The sequence below is a fragment of the Mobula birostris genome, chromosome 5 (genome assembly GCF_030028105.1).
Source record: "Mobula birostris isolate sMobBir1 chromosome 5, sMobBir1.hap1, whole genome shotgun sequence".
Taxonomy (NCBI): Eukaryota; Metazoa; Chordata; class Chondrichthyes; order Myliobatiformes; family Myliobatidae; genus Mobula; species Mobula birostris.
The window spans coordinates 200,742,036-200,765,423 of record NC_092374.1 but is presented as its reverse complement, the minus strand read 5'-3'; the positions used below and the strand labels follow the sequence as shown (position 1 = coordinate 200,765,423).

Below are 23,388 nucleotides of genomic sequence, written 5' to 3'. Positions count from 1 at the left end.
CTGCTTGTAGATGAGGCTGATGATGCCCTTCCTCATGGACTCAGACATACTGCCGGCCAGAAGCATAGCGTTGTACACTTCCAGCAGGTCAGGGCCCATCCAGTTCCACAGAGCCGAGTACAACTCAGCCGGTAAGCCGTCGCTTCCGGGAGTCTTACCCGACCCAAAGGAACGGATGGAGCCTGTCAGCTCGTCCAGGGTCAGTGGCTGATCCAGACTCTCCCGCTTGCCGTCGTCTAAGACCTGCGCGATAGATGACAGGAAGTTGCGGGAGGCTGTGGATTCAATGGCCTTTTCGTCGTACAGACCGGCATAGAAGGACTTGCAGATCCTCAGTATGTCGGTCTGCGAGGACGCGACTGAGCCGTCCTCTTCCTTAAGGTTGTGGATCACAGAGCTCCCTCTGTGCACCTTTTGGAAGAAGAAGCGTGAGCACGTCTCATCCTGCTCCACGGTTTGGACCCTTGATCGGAAGATGATCTTGGAGGATTCAGCGGCGAGGTGCTGGGCTTGCCGGCCCTTCACCTCTCGCAATTCCTCCCTGATATCCACCCCCTTCGATTGCAGAAGGAGAAGTTGCTGCAACTCTGTCTGGAGTTTACGCAGTTCCCTCTGCTCCTGCCTTGCCTTCTGGATACCCTTGCGGATGAAGAACCTCTTAATGTTCTCCTTGGTGGCTTCCCACCAGTGAACCGGGGAATCAAAGAAGGCTTTCAAGGTTCTCCAGCCTGTGTACTCCCTCTCTAGTTCCTCGATGTTCTCTGGGGTCAGCAGCTTTACCTTCAGCTTCCAAGTCGCCCTGCCTGCCTTCTGGTCCTCCCGTAAGTGACAGGTGGCTCTCAGAAGGCAGTGGTCAGAGAAGAACACCGTCGTGACGTCGGTGGACCTGACCGTGAGGGACTCAGACAGGAAGAGGAAGTCGATCCGGGAGCGGGCTGAGCCGTCCGATCGTGTCCAGGTGGCTTGCCGCTGTGCTCCACCTGTGGGGGTGCCAAAGGCGTCGCGCAGCTTGGCTGTCTTCACCGTTTCCCTCAGGAGTCTAGAGGTACTGTCCAGCCTGCCGTCGGCGCTGCCGGGTCCTCCAGCTGCATCAATGGTGCAGTTGAAGTCTCCGGCCAGAACCACCGGCTGGGACGTCACCAGCAGCTGTGGGAGCTGTTCGAAGACTGCCAGCCGCTCGCTCCGCACAGGGGAGGCGTACACGTTGACCAGCCGGAGCGGAGTGCCCCGGTATTTGACGTCTGCTACCAGGAGGCCCCTCTGCAACCACCTCTTTAACTTGGGTGATTGAGAAGTTGCCTCCCCGCAGCAGAATCCCCAGGCCGGAAGCACGACAATCGTTGCCCCCCGACCACACAGACAAACCTTTTTTCCACCACCGTGACCACCTCCGGTAGTTACGGAGATGTGGTAGTCCGCACTCCTGGAGGAAGGTCACGTCGGCCTTTACAGTGTCCAGGTACTGGAGCGTGCTGACGCATCGCCCAGTACTCTTCAAACTTCGCACATTCAAGCACGCCAATTTAAGGTCTGCCATCATTGTAAGTCTTTTATTTTGGTTGCTCTCCGTCCTCACCCTTGCCATCCTGAGCCTTCATTCCCACCGCCTTTGTGAAATTTTCCACCTCCTGTGGGCTCAGGTACTGCTGGTAGTACTCCTCCGTGTGTGGCCGTTCTGGTTCTGGACCCGGGGGGTTGTTGACTTCCTGGGCTGCTTCCCCTTCCGGCTGTTGGGTGCCAGCCGTGGCTCTGCTCCCGGATTCCCGGAGCTGTGTGTGTCGGCTGCTCCCCGCCTCCTGTACTTGGGGGGTGGCCAGCAGACTTTCTCCCTCCTCTCTCCTCCTCACCACCTGTTCTGCCAGCCGCTTCTTCCGCCGGGGCTGCTGGCCTCCCCCAACTCCTTCCTCCTCTGAAGAGGACAGGGTACCAGAGGCTGTGTGGATCCCTGCCCTTTTCTTGCGTTGCTCCGCCTTCTGTCGCTTGGCCGCCGCCTCTTGGGTCTTTTTGCGTTTCACGACCTTCCAGTCAGTTTCCACCTCAGCTCTCCCCTCCTCCATGGACTCCTGCTCGTCGTTTGCCTGGTCCTGGAGGGTCTGCAGTGGGGCGGCAGGTCTTGGGGTGCTTGCACCTTCCTCCCTGGTCTCATCGTCCGTCCTGTCGGGTGCCTCGTCTGCAGCGCTGGCGGGTATGTCCGAAACTGCCTGGGCCCTTTCAGGGCCAGTACCTCCCCTGGTCGCCTGTGCGTAGGTGCCCCCACGCCTCGGGCAGGCTCTGTACAGGTGGCCAGCCTGTCCGCAAAGGTTGCAGGACTTGGCCTGCGTGCAGTCTTTGGTCAGGTGGCCTTCGGTTTTACAGTTCTTTCACATCACCTCCCTGCACTGGGCTACGATGTGCCCTGCCTTGCCGCAGTTTCGGCACACCCTGGGTTGCCCCGCGTACACCATGTACCCTCGGTTCCCTCCGATGGCGAAGACGGAGTGGGGGGGGCGGGGTGGATGACGCCGCCGTTGGAATCCAACCTCAGCTTCACCTTGACCTGCCGTTTGCTGGTCCAGATTCCCAGTCCGCCCTTCACGTCCGCTGGTGTTCCTACGCTCTCCACATACCGAGCGAGGAATGTAAGGACATCTACCACTGGCACGTGCGGGTTGAACATGTGCACCGTGATTGTCCGTTCCTGTTGCGTAGCCGTTGCAAAGAGGGCCTGTGCTTTCAGCAGCGACAGCGGCGCCTCTGGCCCCTTCAGCTGAAGCTGCTGGTACAGCTTCTGCCACCCTGCAGCCTGCCGGAAAGTGACATCGAAGAAACCTGCGAAGTCCTGGACGCAGCAGATGTCATCGGGCGTAAATCCGCAGCATTCCATCAAGACCTTCCGGATGAAGGTCTCTCGGGTGAAGCCGGTACCCCCGTTCCGGTCTCGCACTGTCAGCCTGACAGTGTTCTTGATACCCGGACCTCGAGCCGATGCACTGCTCGCTGCTGCCATCTTCCTCACTGCTGTCGTCGCTGGTATGGGGTGTTAGATTAGAGGCCAATCAGCATTAGGATCCACCCCTGCGTCAGCGCGAACTCTTCTCCTCCACCTTCTGGTCTGATAAGAACAGATACTACACTTGATCTTAGCCAAAAGGCCGAGAACCGGCACATGGAGATGTCCGTGGGAGAATGCTGCCGACTGGCACATTCTCGGCTGCAGGAGTACGTGCTGAGCGACGCACTGAAACTCGGTGCAGCCTCCGCAAGGTCCCGGTGGGAAGGACCACGGTATAGGTTTCTCCACCCGCGGGAGTGGAAGGGGTCGGTTGGCGGGTAGTAAACCCCTCAACAATGGTGTGGAAAAGTGAACAACTGGAGTGCCACGTGGGTGGCCATAAGTACGGATATGTACTGACTATAATGGAAACGTATGTAAAGGATGGAAAGTTATTGAATGGTTTATTGTATATAATTTTATTTTTGAATAAAGTATATTTTGAAATAAAAAAAACTTTGATATGTGTTCTGCTGTGTTCACCAGCAACTTTGATGTGCGTTGCTTGAATTTCCAGCATCTGCAGAATTCCTGTTGTTTATGATGTGAATTTTGTTGCTTTACTGCCACTGTACAGTTCAATACAGAGAAATCACTGAGGTATATGAAATACAATAAAAGTAAATAAGTATTGCAAAAAGCAAGGAAAACAGTGAGGTAGTGTTCATGAGTTCATGGACTGTTCAGGAATCTCATGGGAGAGAAGAAGCAGTTGCTAAAACATTGAGTGTGTGTCTTCAGGCTCCTGTACCTATTCGTGATGGTAGTAATGAGAAGAGGGCATGTCCTGGATGGTGAGGGTCTTTCAAGATGGACGCCGCCTTCTTGTGGCATCACCTGCTGAAGATGTATTCTCTGGTGGGGAAACTCATGTCCTTGATGGAGTTGGCTGAGTTTACAGTCTCCTGCAGTGTTTTCTGATCCTATGCACTGGAGCCTCCATACCAGGTGGTGGTGCAACCAGTCAGATATCTGTCGAAATTTGTCAGGTCTCTGATGACAAACCAAATCACCTCCAACTCCTGATGATATATAATGGCTGGCATGCCTCCTGCATAATTTCATCAATATGTTGGTCCAAGAAAATTTTTCAGAGATGTTGATACCCAGGAACTGGAAACTGCTCACCCTTCCTATTGCTGATCTCTCAATGAGTACTGGTGTGTGTTTCCATGACTTTCCCTTCCTGAAGTCCACAATCAATTCCTTGGTCTTACTGACATCCGGTGTAAGATTGTTGGTGCGACCCCACTGAACCAGCTGATCCATCCCACTCCTGTACGCCTCCTCTTCACCATCTGAGGTTCTGACAATAACAGCTCTGTCATTCTTAAACTTGTGTTTGAGCTATGCCTAGCCACGGAGATCTCACTGCTGCTGGGCAAACAATTGAAGGGTATATTGTTCAAAGAGGAAACATGAGTGATATTGGTACTTTGTACATGGGCTGTATTAGTGATGACACCACAGACCAGACGGCATTCTGAATGTATAGACAGGGTGATATCATAAATATACAATCGTGCACTGTTTTATTTCTATCACAGCTTTTAATGTGTAAAGTTTAATCCTGAAATAAAAAGAGGAAATAATCCGTTTTATTGGGTTTGAGAGGGTTGAGAGCATTATGGTCCCAGTGTGAACATCACCAGCCTGTCCTGATCTATCTACATTGATGTCACTGACAATAAAGCTCACCAACATCTCTACTTCCTCAGGAGGCCAGTAAAATTGGGCATGGCCTCATCGATTCTTACCTATTTTTATTATTGCACCATAAAATGCATTCTGTCTGGATACACAATGGTTTCATTTGGCAACTGCTCTGCTTGTGACAGCAAGAAACTGCAGCGAGCTGTGGACACAGTTCAACACATCACAGAAAACAGCCTCCCCTCCACGGACTCTGTCATTTGTTCTTGCTGCTTCAGTAAAGCAGCTAGAATAAACAAAGACCCCTCTCACCCCAGATATTCCCTTGTCGTTGCGGAAGAAGAACTAACACTGAGACACGGAGGGAGATCTCTTCAGAACGCCTTTATTGTAGCATGATATCATGGAGAGCCCGTCCTCCTGAAAGCGGAGTTCGTGAGACTCTTTCTGACAATGGGTCACGCTCTCATTTATATCCCGAGTATATGAGAGAAAAACACATAATCAGAAGGAGGAACTTCAATGGCAGTTCTGCTGAGTAGCAAAGTTGCAAGATATGTCCCTGAGCAGTTACACATTTACTTCAGTGTTAATTTCTCAAAAGAGTATATCAGACAGGCTAAAAGAGTATATCAGACATGTGATGATTCCTAGAACAACAAATACATAGTTATTTTAATCAGCCTGGCTGAAAGGCACATTGTCAGCAGCACAGAGTACATTAGTCACAGTAGACTTTGATTTTAAATTTGGAGATCAATAACCCTTCCTTTCTCAATACAGTGTCAGCTCTGGATATTTTCTTCCACATCCCTCTTCTTCCATAAGACATTGGAGCAGAGTTAAGCCATTCAGCCCATCTAGTCTGCTCTACCATTTGATTATCGTTGATTCATTTCCCTCTCAATCCCATTCTCCTGCCCTCTCCCTGTTGCCGTTCAGCCTGACGTGACAAGAATCTATCAACCTCGGCTTTAAATACACACAGTGTCCCGGCCTCCACAGCTGCCTGTGGCAACGAATTCCACAGATTCACCACACTTTGGCGAAAGAACTTTCTCCTCATCTCCAACAAATTTCATGGCATTTGTCAGTGATAATAAACAAATTTCTGATTCTGATTCATGGGTTCATAGTTCATACATAAAAGTCATGGCAGAGAGGACGGTGAGTATGGTTTGCTCCTACACCTCCCCCACCAACTCCTACCGGAGTTAGTAATTAGGAGAGGGCAACCCTGGATGGTGAAGATCCCAGGGATGCTGCCACCTTGAGGCTCTGCCTTTTGGAGATGTATTGGATGGTGGGGCAGGTTGTGCCTGTGATGGAACTGACTGAGTCTGCAGTCTCTTGTGATCTTGTTCGTTGGAGCCTCCCTACCAGGTGGTGATGCAACCAGTCAGAATCGTCTCTGAAGCACAAATGTAGGAATTTACCAGAGTCTTTGGTGACATAACAAATCTCCTCAAACTCTAAACAAAGTAGAGTTGCTGGCATGCATCCTTTGTGATTGCATCGGTATGTTGGGCCCAGCGTGGATTTTCTGAGACATTGATGCCCAGGAACATGTCACATGTACCGAGGAGCAGTGAAAAACATTTACTTGCCATCCATATCGCAGACCATTTCTTTAAAAGAGAGCATTCAGGTGGTACGAGGGAAAAACAATTACAGAATGCAGAAAACAATGTTCCAGTTACAGAGAAAGTGCAGTGCAGGCAGACAATAATGTGCAAGGCCATGATTAGGGAGCTTATGAAGTTAACAGTCCATCTTGATGTACTTGGGCACCATTCAATAGTCTTATAACACTGGGATAGAAACTGCCTGAGCCTGGTGGTACGTGCTTTCAGGTGTTTGTCTCCACTGCCTGATGGGAGGGGGAGATGAGACTATGTCTGGGATGTCTTTGATTATGTTGGCTGCTTTTCCGAGGCAGTGAGAAATGTAGAAAGCGTCTATGAGGAGTTGGTTTCTGTGATGTATTGAGCTGTTTCCACAAATCTCTGCAGGTTCTTGTGATCTCAGGCAAAATACGCCAAGACGCGATGCATCTGGGCAGAATGCTTTCTCTTGTGCATCTTCAGAATTGATGAGAGTCAAAGGGAACATGCACAATTACTTTACCCTCCTGAGAAAGTGGAGGCTTTCATGGTCATGATGTCTAGGTGGTAGGACCGAGAGAGGCTACTTTGATGTTCATTCCCGGTAACTGGGAGCCCTCAGCCCTTTCGACAGTAACGTCATTGATCTTGACAGGAACTCAACAAACAGCTCAGCAAATACTCTTCACACTGTCTCATCAAAGATTCCCGGAGGAGGGACAACACGGATGAGAGACAGAGCAAACAGAAGAACATAAGAAATAACAGCAGGAGTTGGGCATCTGGCCCGTCAATTCTACTTCGCCATTCAATATGATCAGGTCTGATCTGGCCATGGACCACAACACCGTAAGAGATAGGATATCAGAATTGGGACATTCTCCTGTCGAATGACTTGGCCTCCACAGCTGTCTGCGGAAATGAATTCCACAGATTCACCACCTTCTGGTTAATAAATTCCTCCTCATCTCTGTTCTAAAGGAACATCCCTCTATTCTGAGGCTGCGCCCTCTGGGTTGTCGACTCACTCACGACTTAGCTCCACCTAACTTACACCATAATATATAGAAGCAGAAGTAGGCCATTCGGCCCATCGTGTCTGCTACACCATTCAATTATGGGCTGATCCAATTCTTCCAGTCATCCCCACTCCCCTGCCTCCATCCCATACCCTTTGATACCCTGGGCTAATCAAAATCCGACTCCTGTGGAACTTCACAGATAACCGGCAGGCAGACACAATAGGATCCCTTTATTCCCACTCTCTGTTTTCTGCCGGCCAGCCAATTCTCCACCCACTCTAATAACTTCCCTGTAAATCCACGGGCTCTTATTTTGCTAAGCTGCCTCTTGTCAAAGGCCTTCTGAAAATCCAAGCACACCTCGTCTACTGCATCTCCTTTCTCTACCCTGCTTGTAATTTCCTCAACGAATTGCAGTAGGTTTGTCAGGCAGGATTTTCCTTTCAGGAAACCACGCTGCCTTTGGCGTATCTTGTCATGTGCCTCCAGGTACTCCGTAATCTCATCCCTAACAATCGATTCCAATAACTTCCCAACCACTGATGTTAGGCTAACAGGTCTATAGTTTCCTTTCTGCTGCCTCCCACCCTTCTTAAATAGTGCAGTAACATTTGCAATTTTCCAGTCATCCGGTACAATGCCAGAATCTACCGATTCTTGAAAGATCATCATTATTGCCTCCGCAATCTTTCCAGCTACTTCCTTCAGAACCCGAGGGTGCATTCCATCAGGTTCAAGAGAATTTTCCACCCTCAGACCATTAAGCTTGCTGAGCACCTTCCCAATCGTAACTTTCACTGCACAAACTTCACTTCCCTGACACTATTGAATGTCCGGTATACTGCAGATGTCTTCCACTGTGAAGACTGATGCAAAATACGCATTCACTTTCTCTGCCATCTCTGCATCTCTCATTACAATATCTCCAGTGTCATTTTCTATTGCTCCTATATCTACCCTCGACTCCGTTTTACCCTTTATATACTTACAAAAGCTTTTTGTATCTTCTTTGATATTAGTCGCCAGCTTCCTTTCATAATTCATATTTTGCTTCCTAATGACCTTCTTAGTTTTCTTCTGCAAGTTTTTAAATACTCCCCAATCCTCCTCCTTATCTCTAGATCTGGCTTCCTTGTATGCCCTCTTTTTTGCTCTTACTTTGGCTCTGACTTCACTTGTCAGCCACGGTAGTGTCGTCCTTCCCTTTGAAAATTTCCTCTTATTGGAATATATCTGTCTTGCACTCCCCACATTTCTCGCAGAAACTCCAGCCGTTGCTGTTCTGCTGCCCTTGCTGCAAATGTCCCTTTCCAATCAACTCCCGCTCTCATGCCATTGTAATTTCCTTTGTTTCCCTGAAATACTGATACTTTGAATTTTATTTTTTCTCTCAAATTTCAATTTGAACTCGATCATATTGTGATCACTGTTCCCTAAGGGTTCCTTAACCTTAAGCTCACTTATCCCCTCTGGATCATTACACAATACCCTGTCCAGCATAGCCGATCCCCTAGTGGGCTCAACAAGCTGTTCTAAAAGGCCATCCCTTAGACATTCTACAAATTCTCTCTTGAGGTCCAGTACTGACCTGGTTTTCCAGAATCCACTTTAATGTTAAAATTTTCAATGATTATCATGACATTGCCTTTCTGACACACCTTTTCTATCTCCTGCCGTAATTTATAATCCACATCCCGGCTGCTGTTTGGAGGCCTGTATACAACTGCCATTAGTGTCCTTTTAGCCTTGCCATTTCTTAACTCAACCTATAGAGACTCTCATCATCACCACCACCATCAGGTGCCATGCCCAGTTTGAGCTTTGACTGCCATGGCCCACAGACTTTTGTTTCAGGTCTGGTGGATCAATTCATTGGTATTCATTTCCAGTTATCTGGCTGCTGTCTCCTTCATCATTTGTCTTTGTCTTCCTCTTGCTTTCTTCCCTTCAATCTTTCCCATCATTACCGTGCATTCTAACTCCTCTTTCCTAATCACATGTCCAATGAAGTTACGTTGCCTTTTCATGATCTCATACATTAGTTTTCTTTTTGTGTTTGCTCTGTTCATGACATCCTCGTTAGATATTCGTTTCGCCATGACATACTTTGCATCCTCCTCAAAAACCACATCTCTGCTGCTACAACTCGTTTCCTCATGTTCAAAATATTGTCCAACATTCTGAGCTATTTTACATAACTGGATAAACGTAACATTTCAGTACTCTGCGGCGGGTTGTCATGCCTAGTTTAGTATTGGTCAGTACACTCTTCATTCTCGAAAAGGTGTCTTTTGCCATCCCTATTCTTCTTTTCATGTACAAGTCGCACCTGCCATCTGATGTCACCCAGCTTCCTAATTAGCAAAAGTTCTGTACTTGTTTTATGTCTTCCCCATTTATTCTCAGCCTCCATATAGGATTATCCTTCTTTTTGGATATGACCATACATTCTGTCTTTTTGCAATTGATAGATAGACAGATTTTGCACTTTCTTCAACAATTATATCAATTAAGTTTTTTAGTTCTTCCTCCGTACCTGCAATTAATACAGTGTCATCTGCATATCTGAAATTATTGATGTTTTCACCGCCAACTTTGGTTCCCAAGATTTTGCTTATCTTTTGTAATATTGTTTCACTGTACACATTAAATAAATCAGGGCAGAAAACATACCCCTGTCTAATGCCTCTCTTGATTTTCGTAAACTGACTCACTTCTCCGTCTATTCTTACAGCGGCAGTTTGTTCCCAGTACAGATTTCTGATTAGGCGGAGGTCTTTCGAATCTAGATCTAGAGTTTCCTGTAATATTTCAAATAACTTGTTGTGCCTCGCTTTATCAAATGCTTTTGTGTAGTCGATAAAACAAACAAACAAATCTTTTCGCACTTGAATAGCTCGTTCTGATAGTATCCTTAACATCAATATTGCGTTTCTTGTACCTTTGTCTTTCACAAAACCACATTGTCCTTTGCCTATTTCAGCTTGTATCTTAGTTTTAGCTCTTTTCATCAACATTCTTAGAAGTATCTTGGTGATATGACTCATTAAACTTACGGTCCTATGTAATTTACATTCTATTGCTCCAGCTTTTTTAAGAAGAGTGATAAATACTGATTTTTTCACCTCTTCTGGTATTATTCCAGTCTCATAAATTTCACTGATTAAATCAACACGTTTTTCAATTCCATAATCTTCAAGAGCGATACTGTAATTTATTCTATTACTAATTCATCAGGACCTGCTGCCTTTCCTTTCTTCATCTTATTTATTGCATTACGAACTTCAGATTTTAAAATACTTGGACCTTCAATGTTTTTCTTAATTTCTGTTTTTTCGCCTCGATCGTCTTTATCCAACGGAGGCCAGCAGTGACACCTTACTTTCTGACCACGTTCAACCTTGGTCATCTGTGGTTCATGTTCTGAATTCAGGGTTCGCTAATCCAACTGATGAACACTTGGAAGTTCAGTGCATTGCAGTACCGCATTCAACCAGACGATGGTGATGGCGAACAGTTCATTGATCGATTTCATGGCGAGGATCCCCACCTGCTGCTGGAAACCAGTACTGCAGGAAGAGCAGAAATAAAATGCTGGAGCTCTCGACTGTATGCAAGAAAATATTTGTTTACGGAATGAGGGCATTAGCAGCAGGACTAGCGTCTGTAAGACCATAAGACATAGGAGCAGAATTAGGCCATATGGCCCATCGAGTCTTCTCCACCATTCAATAATGGCTGATCCTTACCCCCTCCTCAACCATATTCGTTGGCCTTCTCATCATAACTGTTGCCGTGTCCAATCAAGAACCAATAAACCTCTGCCTTAAATACCGTACACCGAGAGACATGGCATCCACAGCGGCATCTGGTAACAAATTCTACAAATTCACCACCCTATGGCTAAACAAATTTCTTTGCATCCCTGTTTTAAATAGACCCCCTCTATAGAATACAGAACGTAGAACAGTACAGCACAGTACAGGCCCTTCGGCCCACAATGTTGTGCCGACCCTCAAACCCTGCCTCCCATATAAGCCCCCATCTTAAATTCCTCCATATACCTGTCTAGTAGTCTCTTAAACTTCACTAGTGTATCTGCCTCCACCACTGACTCAGGCAGTGTATTCCACGCACCAACCACTCTCTGAATCAAAAACCTTCCTCTAATATCCCCCTTGAACTTCCCACCCCTTATCTTAAAGCCATGTCCTCTTGTATTGAGCAGAGCCCTGGGGAAGAGGCGCTGGCTATCCACTCTATCTATTCCTCTTATTATCCTGTACACCTCTATCATGTCTCCTCTCACCCTTCTTCTTTCCAAAGAGTAAAGCCCTAGCTCCCTTAATCCTGAGGCTGAACCCTTTTGTCCTACACTCCCCACCATGGGAAAGCTTCTTTCCACATCGACTCCGTATAGGCCTTTCAACATTTAAAAGGTTGCAATCAGATCACTCATCATCCTTCAAAATTGCAGCAAGTACATACCCAGAGCCATCAAATGTTCCTCGTATGATAACACTTTTTTTCCCCCAAAATCACCCTTGTGAATATCCTTCGGATTCTCTCCGATGTCAGCACATCTTTTCGTAGATAAGGAGCCCAAATTTGATCACGATATTCATTCTGAAGCCCCACCAGTGCTTGATAAAGTCTCGGTATCACATCCCTGCCCTTGTATTCAAGACATTTTGATTTGAATGCTGACATTGCATTTGCGTATCTCACCACTGACTCAACATGCAAGTTAACCTTTACAGTGCTCTGCGCAAGGACTCCCAAGTCCCTTTACATCTCAGATTTTTGGGTTTTTCCCCCCATTTTGAAAATAGTCTGCACATTTATTTCTACCACCAAAATGCATGACCATGCATTGTCCAACATGGTATTTCATTTGACACTTTCTTGCCCATTCTCCTAATCTGTCTAAGTCCCTCTGCAGCCTACCTGCTTCCTCAACACTACCCGCCTCTCTATCAATCGTCACATCATCTGCAGACTTGGCAACAAAGCTATCTATTCCATCATATAAATCATTTATACACAGCATAAAAAGAAGTGGTCTGAACACCGACCCCTGCAGAACACCACTAGTCACTGGCAGCCAACTAGAAAAGGATCCTTTTATTCCCACTCACTGTATATATGATACTCTAATCATGTTAGTAACTTTCCTGTAATACCATGGGTTCTAATTTGGTAAGTAGCCTCATGAGTGGCACCTTGTCAACGACCTTCTGAAAGTCCAAATATACGACATCCACTGGATCCCATTTATTTATCCCACTTGCAATCTCCTCAAAGAATTCCAACAGGTTCGTCGGGTAAGGTTTTCCATTAAGGAAACCATGCGGACTTTGTCCTATCATGTCCTGTCTCATCAAGTACTCCATAACCTCATCCTTAACAATTGAACCCAACATTGCCCCAAACACTGAGGTCAGGCTAACTAGTCTATAATTTCCTTTCTACTACGTTCCTCCTTTCGTAAAGTGTGGTGTGACATTTACAATTTTCCAGTCCTCTGGCACCATATCGGAGTCCAATGATTGTTGAAAGATCATTACTAATGCCGCCACAATCTCTACCGCTACCTATTTCAGAACCCTAGGGTGAATTTCATCTGGCCCGGGTGACTTATGTACCCACAGGTCTTTCTGTTTTTGAGCACCTTCTCCTTGGAATAGTAACTGACCCACTTCTCTTCCTTCACACACTACAACATCTGGGACGCTGTTAGTGTCTTCCGCAATGAAGACTGATGGAAAATACTCGTTTAGTTCATCAGCCATTTCCTTATCCTCTGTCATTATTACTCTGGTCTCATTTTCTAGCGGTCCTGTATCCACTTTCACCTCTCTTATTATTTTACCTGCTTGAAAATGCTTTTTCCATCCACTTTAGTATTGTTTGCCAGCTTGCTTTCATATTTCATCTTTTCCCTGCTAATGATTCTTTTAGTTGCTCTCTGTAGGTGTTTAAAAGCTTCCCAGTCCTCTCTCTTCCCGCTAATGTTTGCTTTGCTGTATGTCTTTTCTTTTGTTTTTACATTAGCTTTGACTTCTCTTGTCAGCCACAGTTGTACTAGTTTGCCATGTGAGTTTTTGGAATGCATCTGTCCTGCGCCTTCCTCATTTCCCCAGAAACTCACGCCATTGCTGCTCCACTGTCATCCCTGCCGCAGCTCCCTCCGATTTACTCTGGCTAACTCCTCGCTCACGTCACTGTAACTTCCTTTATTGCCCCACGACTGTCATTGAGAAGGTCGGACTGTGATAATCAGCTGCTACAACCTGTGTGGTATCATCCATTTAAATCAATATCTCAATAATAATCTGATATAGTATTTATTGAGGTAGACATTCTTCTAACGGAAAAATTTGATCATTTTCAATGCTACTCCCAGGTAAGTGAAGGCACCGAACAAGAGAATCTGCCCATTTTCCATGCTCCGGGTTTCGTAAATCGTTGGAATGCGGGAGGACCCAGAGTGCCGGAGGAAATCCAAGCGGTCACACGAGGAATGTACAAATTCCAGACAGAAAACGGCGGAAATCGACCTCCGATTAGTGATCACTAGCGCTGTAATAATCTGTGTCGTTTAACGGCTCAGCACCGCCACCTGCTGCGGAACACCGGTATTGCAGTATGAGCAGAAACTGTAAATACTGCGACAGGAGCTGCATCGGGCAAGAATTCTTTCCACGTGGAATGTGAGCATTGCCAGTAGGACCAGCACTTACTGTCCACTGACTGCCGCTGAGTGGGTGGAAATGCTGTGTTGCAGTCTGTGTGGGGAACGATCCCCGGGCACTGCTGGGCAGCGAGATTTGGGCTCCGCGACCAGATATAACTGAGGACAGATCACCAGCTTCGAGTTGCCCGGACGAAAAGAAAGCTGGAGCAGGGAGAATGGGGCAGATTCCGATGTTCGATGTACCTGGGAGCAGCGGCGATGACAATCCAGGAGTGATAGATAGAGCGATAAGATGGAGATAGAGATGGAGAGGGAGAGGGAGAGGGAGAATAGGGGTGGGTGGTGTGAACCCCGGTAGCTCAGTCTGGTAATGCTACAAAATCAGCAAACCCATGATCTGTCACCAGAAGACGTCACGTTCAGGGGAAGTTAAATTCCTGAAGATAAAGCTTTGTAAAGCACGCCTCTTTTTCTTATATTTTAAGAACCATTCGCTCCATCCGGCCGCTGCATGCCCTCACTCCACTGCCATCAGTCTCAACCCTCCACTCATTTCCCTCTACCCTATTCTCTCACTCTTAACCATCACCCACCCAGTTTCCCAACCACGCATATGATATACCAGAGTTAGGTATTTACGAGCGAGCCCCGTGGCTCTGGGATGTGACCGGAAACCGAATACCCGGAGGGGAATGCGTGTGGTCATAGGGAGAACGTGCGGACTCCATGCCGTCAGAAGTGGAGGTCGGGATCGAATCCAGGTCGCCAGGGCTGCGAGCAGCGGATGTAATCATTGTAAGCCAGATCCGCGATTGTGTTTGGGACAGTGCAGTGAATTCATCAATTAGGTACGATTTGCAACACCCGGAACAACCATCATTACTTGTCCTTTCGCCAAAATGTCCCTTTGTTCACAAACCTTCCAAATGTCTCCACGGTGTGTTCATTTGTCACCACCCTCAGTACCTGGTAACCCTGCAGGTCACAGCTCGTCTAGTACATCTCGGAGATGCTTAACTGTGCCCAGGGTCTGTGCCTGTCTCGCCCCTTCAATCTGTGAGTTCCCGACCCTCACCCACCTCTGGGTAAAAACATTTTCCCCTCTCCCCTCAAATCCTTCTGACAATTACTTCAGATCCCTGTCCCTCGTTTAGAACCCCTTTGCGATGGGACACGGGTTGTTCCTATTTACTCCGTTGAGACCGTCCATCATCTCATATACGTAAACACGAGGAATTCTGCAGATGCTGGAAATTCAAACAGCACACACCAAAGTTACAGGTGAACGCAGCAGGCCAGGCAGCATCTCTAGGAAGAAGTACCGTCGACGTTTCGGGCCGAGACCCTTCGTCAGGACTAAGTGAAGGAAGAGCTAGTAGTCCTAACGAAGGGTCTCGGCCCGAAACGTCGACTGTACCTCTTCCTAGAGATGCTGCCTGGCCTGCTGCGTTCACCAGCAACTTTGATGTGTGTTGCGATCATTTTATATACCTCGGTTGTTTCACAGTGCCTCATGTTCGGTTCCATTGCTATTAAACATGGGGTCAGATCCTTCGCGGTCCCGAGATTGCCGATCGCTCGTGGGCCAGTATTGAGCAATGTCTCCCAGTGTGCTCCTGGGAGCCGTCGCCTTTCGGGACCCGGACCCGGGCAGCGCAGGGCCGCCCACAATAGACGTGAGCACTTGTTCTGACAAAACGGCTTTGACAGCCGCTCAGACTCTACCCCAGTTCACCGGCTGTCACTGCTGCCACTCGCGTTAAATATTTGGGAAACATTCTCTTTCCTCTCTCTCTCTCTGTCTCTCTCTCTCTTTCTCTCCCTCCCTCTCCTCACTCACACACACACACACACACAAATTCTGTAGACCTTCTGGCTGCAGACTTTGGAAAGTACTTCATCCTCTGTGCAGTGCTCAGGCACATCCTGAAGGGGACGTGGAAGGCGCACCAAGAACGCAAATCTCCCTTTCCCTTCCTCTTCTCCCTTGTCCACCCCACCTTGGGCTGTGGTCACACCGGGCACAATTTAACTCACTCTCCTGCATCACTCGAGGTGGCAACAGTGGACCATCCGGTTCCAGAGGGAACAAGTTTAATCCCGGTGTTCCAGAGACTTTGGAACTGCAGACCAGCTGACCTGACGTCAGGGGTGGGGAAAATGATGCGAAGTGTTATTAACGAAGTGGTAACAGGGCACTTAGAAAATTATAGTGAGATATGGCATTGTCTTTAGGGATCTATGAAACGGAAATCTCATTTCACACATCTGTTGGAGTGTTTCATGAGGGTGTAACTGGCACAGAAGGTCTGGCGATCAGTGGACATGGAGTTTTTGGGCTCTCAGAAGGCCACAACAAGGATCCAGAGGACCTTACAGAATATATTAGAGCTCAGGCTTTTGGGGGTTGATGTATTGGTGATTGAAGTAGGGTTTAATTGCAGGGAAAAAAGAACAAGAAGAGAAGGGTTATGGTTGGTTATCAGGCTGTGACTCCTGTGGTCTCACAGTGTTAAAGCTCAAGCAGTTCACAATTGTGATCAATAATCTGTATGGCGGTCAAGTGTAATTAATCCAAATCTGCTCATGGCGGAAAACACCGTGGTGGAGTGTGTTTTGGGGAAGATGCAGAGAGATTTTGGGGGATATGGGCATCTAAAGACATGACAAATGGAAGACGTCGTGGGACACACGCGAGAACCTGCTGAAGTTAAAAATAAAACAGAAAGGTTAAGTAAATTTTTAAAGGGAGACAGATTGAAATTTATTGGCGTTCAGCGCCTGAAGCACTGACGTTTAACACACTAGGTGTTTGGACAATCAGGATGGGAAGTGGTACTGTACGTTGGCCTTTACTGCAAGAGAGCTGATTGCAAGTTTAGGCCATTTCCCACTTATCACTTCAGGATCCACCGAGACGCATCTGGGCTTTTGAATCCAGGTCTGGTCTCTCCAACGGAGAAAGGTTGTATTTGCTGGAGAGGAAATGTGGCAACTTCCAGACGACTTCCCGAGATGAAACCAAGAAAACTGCGGTTTCTGGAATCTAGAAAAAAAAAACAAGCGAACACTGGGAGAACTCAGCGGGTGAAGGAGCACCCGTGGAGCTGAAAGTTGGAAATTGACGTTTCAGTTTGAGACTCCGCATCAGGAGTGAGTTTTGTACTGGTAATCATTCTTGACAGTCTCAACTATGTAACATAATTGCTAAATGATAGTGTTAAATGTTGTTTCAAAGTATAACTCCCTTCTGCTAATGATGTTAATGAGCAATTGACTCTAATATTCCTGCTATTTTCTATTCCTGTTTAAATAGCCAATGAGAGTGAAAATCCTCAACAACGAATCAGTTTGCTGTTTCTCCGGCCCTTTCTCCTCACCATCCTGCGTTGGGCTCCTGTCATCGCCGCAGCGCTCAGGTCGGCGAAAGCGTCAAGCATCGGAATCTGTGAATTCCCTCTGCTCCAGGTTCCCTGTCCCCCAGGTAACTGCGCTGACTGATTAAAATATCGGTCGTTCCCTCATTGTCTAAAATCTCACTGCCCAACAGCAATTTACCACATGATCTTCAGCAGCTCAAGTCGCTCACTTCCGCCATCGTAAGGGCAGTCGGTGGGCAGTAAATGCTGGTCGGGCTGCCGATGCTCACATTGCGTAAAGAATGAAATCTTACCCGTATTCCAACCGATAGTTGTAGTGTTTTCCGTTCCCGCCCTTACTGCAGTACCGGCTTCCAACAGCAGGTGGGGATCATGGACCGTGAAGCTTTGCAGATGTTAAATATGATTAGGAAGAGTCAGCATGGCTTTGTCATGGGCAGGTCGTGCCTCACGACCCTGGTTGAATTTTTTTGAGGATGCGATAAAACACATTGATGAAGGAAGATCAGTAGTTGTAGTGTATATGGATTTTAGCAAGGCGTTTGATAAGGTAGCCCATACAAGCCTTATTGAGAAAGTAAGGAGGCATAGAATCCAAGGGGACATTGCTTTGTGGATCCAGAACTGGCTTGACAACAGAGGGCAAAAAGTAGTTGTAGACGGGTCATATTCTGCATGGAGGTCGGTGACCAGTGGTGTGCCTCAGGGATCTGTTCTGGGACCTTTACTCTTCATGATTTTTATAAATGACCTGGATGAGGAAGTGGAGGGATGGGTTAGTAAGTGTGCTGATGACACAAAGGTTGAGGGTATTGTGGATTGTGTGGAGGGCTGTCAGAGGTGACAGCGGGACATTGATAGGATGCAAAACTGGGCTGAGAAGTGGCAGATGGAGTTTAACCCAGATAAGCGTGAAGTGGTTCATTTGGTAGGTGAAATATTATGGCAGAATATAATATTAATGGTAAGACTCTTGGCAGTGTAGGGGATCAGAGGGATCTTGGGGTCCGAGTCCATAGGACGCTTAAAGCTGCTGTGCAGGTTGACTCTGTGGTTTAGAAGGCATCCGGTGCATTGGCCTTCATCAATCGTGGGGTTGAGTTTAGGAGCTGAGAGGTAATGTTGCAGCTATATAGGACCCTGGTCAGACCCCACTTGGAGTACTGTGCTAGGTTCTGGTCGCCTCACTACAGGAAGGATGTGGAAACCATAGAAAGGGTACAGAGGAGATTTACAAGGATGTTGCCTGGATTGGGGAACATGCCTTATGAAAACAGGTTGAGTGAACTTGGCCTTTTCTCATTGGAGCGACGGAGGATGAGAGGTGAACTGATAGAGGTGTATCAGATGATGAGAGGCATTGATCGTGTGGATAGTCAGAGGCTTTTTCCCAGGGCTGAAATGGTTGCCACAAGAGGACACAGGTTTAAGGTGCTGGGGTGTAGGTACAGAGGAGATGTCAGGGGTAATTTTTTTACGTAGAGACTGGTGAGTGCGTGGAATGGGCTGCCGGCAACGGTGGTGAAGACGGATTCGATAGGGTCTTTTTAAGAGACTTTTGGATAGGTGCATGGAGCTTAGAAAAATAGAGGGCTTTGGGTAAGGCTAGTAATTTCTAAGGTAGGGACATACTCGGCACAACTTTGTGGGCCGAAGGGCCGGTATTGTGCTGCAGGTTTTCTATGATTCTGTGTTTCTACATATACCCAATGATGTGGCCTCTACAGCCACTTGTGGCAACAAATTTAGGATTCCCCACTCTCTGATAAAATTCCTACTCATCTCCGTTCTAACTGGACGTCGTCTTGTCCCAATGGGGGTGGGGGGGGGGCGCTGGGAGCAAAGGTGGGCGCAAATCGAAGACACATCTTGTGAGGTTGACTTAATTGAGTTTACTGCTCGATACAAGGAGAGCAACGCAGAAGCAGGAACAGCGTACTGGACAAGGACTCAGGCGGACTAGGCTGGGCCTAAGGGTCTGAGCTAGGACTCGGAATCACGGACCTCCGGGGCCAGGACCTGGTGCCTGGACGCCGCCGGGGCCAAGACCTGGTGCCTGGACGCCGCCGGGGCCAGGAACTCTTCTTATTCACGGGACAGACTTAGACAGAGGACATAAAACACTGAGCCGGGAATCTTTCTTATTCACAGGACGGAGTCGGGACTCTTCTTGACACAGGATCAGGACCCTTCCAGGGTATAGGGCCGCGACCCCTTTTAGACGCAAGATATGGATACGGAGACCACACAACGATGGACAGAACTATAACTGGGCTCAAGTCCGCTCCAAGCCGCAGCGAGCTCTTGACTCACCACAACTTGGCCTGACCCGTCGTGACAAGGGAAGGCGGCTTGCGGGCACTTGCTCCAGGTTTGCTCCGGTCAGATAACACTGGCTCACAGTCCCTTTGGTGACTTTGCAAACACTCTCACGCCGAACGGCTGAAAGCCGGAGACGATAAACTGCCGGTTCAGCCGAGAGTAAATTGCCTCCAATCACCAAGACCGAGGGACACAGGAAATCAGGGAGCCAAAGGGAAACAGGGAGTCAACGGTCCGGATCGTAACATAAACAAAGTAAATTTAAGGGGACCCCGATCCGGACCATCACACCTCTTTTCTGCGGCTGTCCTGTAGTCTTAGTCCCCCGCCTCCACACCACAGGAAATATCCTTTCCACGTCCACTTTATCAAGGCCTTTCAACATTTGCTACGTTTCGATACGATTTGCCTCCCCCAGCCCATTTCTTCTGAAAGAGGGTCCAGAAGAGAAGTATTCAAATCTGGCTGAGCAAGTTCCTGCAATCCCAAGTGACAACTCTTACAGTCAACATGAAGGAAGCCCCAGAACCGGAGATTGTTTCACAAATACATGTCCCATCTGCGAGGCGGAGTGACCTCCCCGATCAGGAAACGCCTCATTCCACAGGAGCAGGAAATCCTGCAAGGATGAAATCCTTAGTCCTGAACCAGTAATACTTGAATAGAATTGTAAATTCATTGTTATTTAGACATTCAAGAGAGAGAGAGAGAGAGATAGAGAGAGAGAGATAGAGAGGGATAGAGAGAGAGAGGGATAGAGAGAGAGGGATAGAGAGAGAGATAGAGAGAGAGGGATAGAGAGAGAGGTAGATAGAGAGAGAGGGGGAGAGATAGAGAGGGATAGAGAGAGAGAGGGAGAGATAGAGAGGGATAGAGAGGGAGAGAGAGAGGGATAGAGAGAGAGAGAGGGAGAGAGAGATACAGAGAGAAAGGGAGAGATAGAGAGAGATAGAGAGAGAGATAGATAGATAGATAGAGAGGGAGAGATAGAGAGGGATAGAGAGAGAGAGATACAGAGAGAGAGGGAGAGATAGAGAGGGATAGAGAGAAGGATAGAGAGAGAGAGAGAGGGAGAGAGAGAGATACAGAGAGAGAGGGAGAGATAGAAAGGGATAGAGAGAGAGGGAGGGATACAGAGAGAGAGAGGGAGAGATAGAGAGGGATAGAGAGAGAGAGGGGGATAGAGAGAGAGAGGGGGGGATAGAGAGGAATAGAGAGAGATACAGAGAGAGAGAGAGAGAGAGAGGGAGATAGAGAGGGATAGAGAGAGAGAGGGATAGAGAGAGAGAGGGGGGATAGAGAGGGATAGAGAGAGAGAGGGATAGAGAGAGAGAGGGGGGATAGAGAGGAATAGAGAGAGATACAGAGAGAGAGAGAGAGAGAGAGGGAGATAGAGAGGGATAGAGAGAGAGCGAGAGAGAGATAGATAGAGAGAGAGAGAGGGATAGAGAGAGAGAGATACAGAGAGAGGGGGAGAGATAGAGAGGGATAGAGAGGGAGAGAGAGGGATAGAGAGAGAGAGAGATACAGAGAGAGAGGGAGAGATAGAGGGAGAGGGGGATAGAGAGAGAGAGGGGGGATAGAGAGGAATAGAGAGAGATACAGAGACAGAGAGAGGGAGATAGAGAAGGATAGAGAGAGAGCGAGAGAGAGAGAGAGAGGGATAGAGAGAGGGGGGATAGAGAGAGAGAGAGAGGGAGAGATAGAGAGGGATAGCGAGAGAGAGAAGTATCAAAAGAGTGCGATGGAGAAAAAGCGGTTGGGCGAAATATTTACAAGGTTTACTGTTTGTTCACGGAATGGGAGGCAAATTGATGATGGAGGGGACTGAGGTGAGTGGTTAGTGGAGATGATGGAAGGAGGGAGATAATTTTCTGTAACATTACTACATTGGGAGAAATCTAGTACAGTATTCCTGGCGGTGGAGAAACCGTGACCATATTTAAAGGGGCAGGCACGAGGGGCCAGATGACGGACTCGTGTCCCTATTTTATTATCTGGAGTGATTGAGTAAATATCAGTGTAACCTAGAGAGGTGTATGTGTCTATTATTGCGTGTCGCTACATGTACGTTGTCTGTTGACCTTTTCAGAATGGCAGGCAGTGACGAGTCGGGTACCGCAAGGCTCAGTGCTGGGACCCCAGTTGTTTACAATATATATTAATGACTTAGCTGAGGGAATTAAATGCAGCATCTCCAAGTTTGCGGATGACTCAAAGCTGGGCGGCAGTGTTAGATGTGAGGAGGATGCTTAGAGGATGCAGGACGACTTGGATAGGTTAGGTGAGTGGGTAAATTCATGGCAGATGCAATTTAATGTGGATAATGTGAGGTTATCCACTTTGGTGGCAAAAACAGGAAAACAGATTATTATCTGAATGGTGGCTGATTAGGAAAAGGGGAGATGCAACGAGAACTGGGTGTCATTGTACACCAGTCATTGAAAGTGGGCATGCAGGTACAGTAGGCGGTGAAAAAGGCGAATGGTATGCTGGCATTCATAGTAAGAGGATTTGAGTACAGGAGCAGGGAGGTACTACTGCAGTTGTACAAGGCTTTGGTGAGACCACACCTGGAGTATTGCGTGCAGTTTTGGTCCCCTAATCTAAGGAAAGACATTCTTGCCATAGAGGGAGTACAAAGAAGGTCCACCAGATTGATTCCTGGGATGGCAAGATTTTCATATGATGAAAGACTGGATCGACTAGGCTTATACTCGTTAGAATTTAGAAGATTGAGGGGGGATCTTATTGAAACGTATAAAATCCTAAAGGGATTGAACAGGCTAGATGCAGGAAGATTGTTCCCGATGTTGGGGAAGTCCAGAACAAGGGGTCACAGTTTGAGGATAAAGGGGAAGCCTTTTAGGACCGAGATTAGGAAAAACTTCTTCACACAGAGAGTGGTGAATCTGTGGAATTCTCTGCCACAGGAAGCAGTTGAGGCCAGTTCATTGGCTATATTTAAGAGGGAGCTAGATATGGCCCTTGTGGCTAAAGGGATCAGTGGGTATGGAGACAAGGCAGGGTTCTGAGTTGGATGATCAGCCATGATCATACTGAATGGCGGTGCAGGCTCGAAGGGCCGAAAGGCCTACTCCTGCACCTATTTTCGATGTCTCTATATTCCTATGAGAATATACGTGGCGTGTCTGCGGATTTCTCAAATCAATGAGTTCGGTGGGTGTCGAGGGATGGATTCCAGGTGATTGAGACAACAGACAACGAGCATTATGGCTGCTCTGGCCGTAATCTGCCAATCTTTCTTCTAAGCGTATGTGAGGAGATCTGTACCGGATCGGTTAGTCTGTGCACATTTCCCCTGAGGCGCATGGCCTCCTCCAGCTAATCGCAAGTGACGGAAGGATCAGAAAGAGAACAAACAGCGAAAATCAATGGACCCAGCAAGAAGGGCTTGTCACAGTTTGTTCAGGAGAGTAAGGAACAACCGGGACTTTAAACCTCGGTGAACTGTAGATTCAGAGAAATTGGCAGGGTACTGAAAATACCTGCCGACCAACTCGGTGGAGCGTTCAAGGTCATCTTCAACCTCTTGCTGCTGCAGTCAGAGTTCACACCTGTTTCACAAGGGCTTCCATCATATCGTGCCCAGGAAGAGCAGGGTGAACGGCCTCAACGTCTATCAACCACTGGCAGTTACATCTGCTGTGATGAAGCG

General features: G+C 47.6%; 1 pseudogene; it reads right to left on the bottom strand.

Moving 5' to 3' along the window:
• Positions 1 to 3,011: 3,011 nt before the first annotated feature.
• LOC140198537 (U2 spliceosomal RNA) lies at positions 3,012 to 3,143 on the bottom strand (annotated as a pseudogene).
• Between the last annotated feature and the right edge of the window lie 20,245 nt (positions 3,144 to 23,388).